At 45.2% G+C, this 5585-nt stretch overlaps 1 pseudogene; it reads right to left on the bottom strand.

Moving 5' to 3' along the window:
- Positions 1-1208: 1208 nt before the first annotated feature.
- Positions 1209-4048, bottom strand: LOC118337964 (annotated as a pseudogene).
- Positions 4049-5585: the final 1537 nt, after the last annotated feature.

Genomic DNA, 5585 nt, shown 5'->3' with positions numbered 1-5585 from the left:
AACAAGTTTGGTGTGCTTCTCTATGTTTAGCAAGAAACCGCCGCTCGACGACCCGTGTATCGTCCTATCAGATGTACTAGCATCACTTCGCAGCCCTGATAGGATGAGAAGTGATAATGTGTCCCTGGCTTGGAGGAGGTTATTTTTGTACAATGGGGGCAAGAGGGGGCCACAGGCTCACTTTTTGCCCCGGGGCCCCGCCCCGGGGAGGAGTCTTAACTCGGCCCTGATAGAATGCTGCAAATCTTTTTTTTAATCTTCCAAAAGACACAGATTACAGGCAGAGAGGCCTAAGTGAAGTGCCTACACTATCGCCGCTAACAGCCCAACCGTAGCGTTTTTCTGGAGATAAAACCCCTTAACGAATTCAAGTCAGGGAAAGAAAGCTTTAAAGTGCCAGGAAAGATTTCTCCTCGACAACTACTTCCCTCAGTGAGAAGCTTCCTACTGAGAGGCATCCACCGCCCCCGAGCTATAACTCTCGACTGTTGTTTTTTTGTGGGGCCCCTCTGAGGCCCCCGCTGTTTAGGGCTCCTGGGCGCGCCGCCCTTAATGGACCTGGATGGAGCCGACTCCCAGACTGCTGACAGGTCAGATGTTTAGGTTAGCAATTACAGGAAGTGAAACTCGATCGGGGGAAACTCTCTCTGCTGCGGGAGCTCAAAGACTGAATGGACAAACAGGCAACGCCCCCTCACACCCCCTCACGCCCCCTCCCCCACCTTTGACCCTCAGCTGGAACTGAAGGCTGCTGCAAAACAAGATGGAGGATGAATTAGGGAGGTTTGTTTCAGAAAAGTAATCAATAAAGTTTCAACCCTTTTTATACTTAAATTATCTCTCTGTGTAACTGTTAGTGTCGGGGTCCGCCACTGGAGACTGACGGGAAATTACAGGTCAAGAATGATTTGATCTGATCAATTGATTGTCCTGGATTCATTTACTGCTAATGCTGCATTCATGTGCTGTCAAAATAATCGGAAAAAACGACCTCCAGAAGTTTAGTACGCGACTTCATGTCACATTAGGTGGATACATGGCGGATAAAAATAAACGCTGGCTTGATGGTGAGATAGACGGATCACAGGAAGTCACAGTGAAACTATAAAAGTGCTGGACAAACGTGTGGTGGCTTTTATTGTGAAAGGGTTGCAGGAAACACATCTGTCAGTGAGGTTAGCAGCGACTGCGTTCCTTTAGTGAAAACTCTACGAAACAAGACGAGTGTTTTTATCAGAATCCTCGAAGACTTTTCTGAACATCTGGATGAAAACATACAAAAAATTAAAAAGATTTAAACCCATTTTCAAAATAAGAGTCCTCCAGAGCAGCTGTGTGACCCGACTGTGTGCGAGCAGACGAGAGGCACTAAGTGGGGCTCTGAGAGGCTCCGCTGCCCTCCTTCATCACCATCATCATCATTTGTCGTCGGTCTGGGCTGCTGCTGGTTGGTTTCTGGCTCCGGTCTGAATGCGGCTCTTGTTCTCAGGACTTTTTCCGAGGAGCGACCCAGATTTTCCTCTCGTTTTAAAAAAAAAACAGTCTGCAGTGCTTCGCTTTGATCCGTCGTACCTGAACAGACTCGACTGCAACAAATATGTCCGACCGCTGAGAGGCTCATGACTGCGTTTAAAGTGACGTTTTGGTTGTTTTATGGCATTTTTTAACTCTAAAGACAGAAAAGTGAACACTGTCTCAACTCTTTACTGTTTCCTGTCGTCATTTTGCATGAAGCTACAGTTTAATTCTCTCAGGCAGATTTGTTTTAAGACTCTTCTACAATTAGTCTATGACCATTTCTTCACTATGAAAAGGATCCTAATGGATACTAGAAATAACTTCAGTTACTACAGTTGCTTTTCCTCTAAAATATATTGATAATATGATTTTATTTAAAACGTATTCATGTTAAAACAACATTATTATTATCAAATAATCTGACTTTCTTTATAAAGACAGGATTTGGTCTTATATTCGGGGCCACTCTCCTGTCCCCGAGATCGTCGGCAGCCTTCGAACATAACAGCGACTCGGGGTCGGAGGCAGATGTTTTGCCTAAACATTCGGGGCTCAGTACAAACCCTTGTGGGCAGTTTTGGAGCATTATTTCCCCCAATTTATGGTCGTTATGGTAAAAACATCATATTGTGATTATGTTGGCAGATATTGTGATATGATTTACGGCCATTGTGGTTTTGGCATCACAAATTAAATTTTCACTAAAAGTTCCTAAAAATGTGAATTTTTTTGGGGCTCTGTACCAAACAAACATGTTGTTCTATATCTTGAGCAACAACAGAACTTTGTTAAAATGTTGTTTGTCACATTGTTGTTTTTCAACCTTTCTGAGATAATGAAAAGCCTAAATTCTGCACATGGTAAAAACATGATAGTTGTCCAGTCATCCTGTTTGTGTTCATCATTCTGAAACCAGTCTCTTACAGATGACTCATTTTCACTTCTGAGGCCATAAAAAGGCAGAAATATTTGAGGTTTTCTCCTCATGAATAACTTTATGTCCATAAAACAGTTAGTTTGCTCCCTGCGGTGACACGGCTGATCTGTAGGTGGCGATATTTCCCCACTAACAGAGCTCCATTTATCTCCAGTGGCGTCTGAGAGGAACTGACGCAAAGTTTGTTTTAAAAACCAAAAGTAATGTGATTGTTATGGACGTACGACAGGAACGGTCCGTTTATCTGATTTCACAGCAGCTTTTCTAAAAGGAAACAATGTTTTTAGGTGGGTTTTTTTTGCAATAAAACTGCAGGAGAAAGTTAAAATTGTCGTGATTTTTTGTATATTGGATAAAAACTTGAAGGCAACTCATAGTTTCCATGGTGATTGAATTTAATTATATTCTTAGATTTAGTTTGTTTGTGTCACGTTTGATTAAATCTGCAGTTGCAGCAACTGGACAAAGATCCATTAACGACAGTTTGAGAGGAGAGTGGTTGTAAATTAAATGTTTAAATGTATAATAAAAATAATAAAGAGAAATAGCCCCAGAAGCCCCCCACCCCTCCCGCTCCGCCCCTGCAGCTGGTGCGTAAAAGCGGATTCTTGCGTCCCCACTGAACCACGATAATATGGATGTAACGATGCACAAAATGTACATCGATGTTCCACCACTCCATCTGTTTATTGATCTGTTATGGCGCTATAATCTGCGGTTAAATCCTTTAGAGGTCCGCAGCTGCTGTGATGAAAGTGGATCAGTGTGAACATCAGAACTCAATCTGACCTAAAACTACACCGAAGCATCCGGCTGCAAACCCGCGCGTAAAAGCGCTTCTCACCTGGTCGGTCTGGAGGCTCTGCGCGGTGCCGTAGCGGCAGTACGTGACGAAGTGCTCGCAGTTGTTCCACAGCAGACTGTAGGACACCCCGCCGACCAGCCGCTCCGCCCGCCGGCTCCTCCCCGGTCAGCGGGCTCCGGCGCACGGCGCGGTCCATGGCGTTAGAGTAGGATCCGGCTCCGTACGCGAACCTCCACCGAGTCCACCCGGATGCTGGCGCGCTTGGAGAGCACCCCGAGCAGCAGCCGCGTGTTGGTCACCATCTCCTGGATCTGCCGGCTGTCGGCGGTCAGCACCGGCAGGATGTCCGGGATGAGGTGCGCCACCCGGTTGTCGCCCAGGTAGATGCCGAAGTGGGTGAAGAGAGTCCGGGGAACCTCCAGCAGGTCTCCCCGCTGGAACTTCTGCGGAGCTGCGGCGGGCTGCGCAGGAGACTCGTCCCGGTCACAGCGCCTGGTGAGCGGCGGCTCTCCGCGGTCTGCGCCCAGAGGAGGAAGCAGACTGGACAGCTTAATGTGGGCGAGGAGGAAGAGCTTCTCCAGGAGGAAGGTGAGCGTGTCCAGCATGACTGCACAACCACAACCACAACAACAACAACAACAACAACAACAACAGAGGAGGAGGAAGAAGAAGAGAAAGTCTGTGTGTCTGATTTCTGTCCTCTCCCTCTCCCTCTCTCTCTCTGTCTCCCTCTCTCCTCTCTGGAGGTTTTTCCTCCTTCAGGGAAATTTGGAGACGGAGGGAGGACCGCGTGACGTCACAGACTTTAATTGAGGGGGGAGAGAGACAGAGAGAGAGAGAGAGACACACAGAGAGAGAGAGACAGACAGAGAGAGAGAGAGACAGAGAGAGAGAGACAGACAGACAGAGAGAGAGAGACAGAGAGAGAGAGAGAGACAGAAAGTGAAAGGACATGAGGAGATCATATTGAGAGCTTTTTTAAATTATTATTACTTACTAAATGCTAAAAATGTTCCTTTAAATTTCCCCTGTGTCACATTACAGATATTTATGTGTATCACGTCCAGACGTACAAAAAAGCCTCTTGGACCCAAACCCGACAGGAAGTCAGCCATTTTAAATTTAGCAGTCACTTCTGTCGATGTAACTCTGTTTTACTTTGATCCACTGAACAGTTGATGATGACAACTTCAGTTTACATTCTCTACAAAAAACTTTATTGTTTCTACAAACATACAACTTTATTGATCCTAAAGAGCCTGAACAAACCTACATGCAAACATCCAGTCATACTTATAGCGCCCCCTACTGAAAACAGGACACAAGACAGCGAGGACGGACCACAACTTAAAGTTTACTCGTCTATTTTAAGATCAACCGTGTGGATCAATAATAAAGTTTTTACATTATTATAAACGTTGTTGTCCTCCAGCATCGACCGCAGAGCGCCAGACTTCACCGTGTTACATTCTGTAGACGAGTGCGAGCTCTCATCATTAATCCTGTTACTGATCCTCAGAGGTACACACTCACACACACACACACACACACACACAAGGTTTCCACCAGCCGACCACATGCACTCACAGTTTCCACCAAATGTTGCTCACACACACACAGACGTGAGTGTGGAGCATCATGGGAACTCTGCAGCGAGTGGTTGACACTCAAATGGAGCAATGCTGAGGTCACAGTGGTTCAGCTTCCCAAAACCACCAAATGGCTTCACACACACACACACACACACACACACTGCAGGCTCAGCTCTTTGTTCAGCTTCTGTTAGCGACAGAAACCACAGTCAGTGATCAGCTCTAATAACACTGATGCATTGTGGGAAAGAGCCTCCACATTTTATTTACAGTTTTCGTACTTTATTTAAAGCTGATATTTTATATTTCTGTTTGTGTTCCTCTGTGGCTCCATTAAAGCTCCTCAGTGAGTCGACTGCAAGTAAATCAGCTCTGTTCCCTTCTCTAACAAAGTGGGCTGAAATATTTACAAAAACTCAACGTCTTTGCATTTTTAAATCCAAATATAATCATATATAATCATATATATATATAAAATATATAATCGTTTTTTACTTCCTGTGAAAGAAAATGTGACGTGTGTTTGTACAAAAACACAAATTGTCTGAATGCTGCTGGAAGGACGCCACACCCCGAGCATGATGGGTAATTCACCGGTTTGTTACACTGAGGACTGAAAGCTGTTTTTCCATTTCTGTCAATCACTCATGCTGCCCTTTTCTTCCTGTTTCCTTTAGAGAAGAAGAGGATTTTGGGATTAAGGGGTAGATTACAGGGACACACACACACACAC

This window comes from Morone saxatilis, unplaced genomic scaffold, assembly GCF_004916995.1.
Source record: "Morone saxatilis isolate NCDOM2014 unplaced genomic scaffold, NCSU_SB_2.0 Contig4, whole genome shotgun sequence".
In the NCBI taxonomy this organism is placed as follows: domain Eukaryota; kingdom Metazoa; phylum Chordata; class Actinopteri; family Moronidae; genus Morone; species Morone saxatilis.
This window is presented reverse-complemented; position numbering and strand designations above follow the sequence as displayed.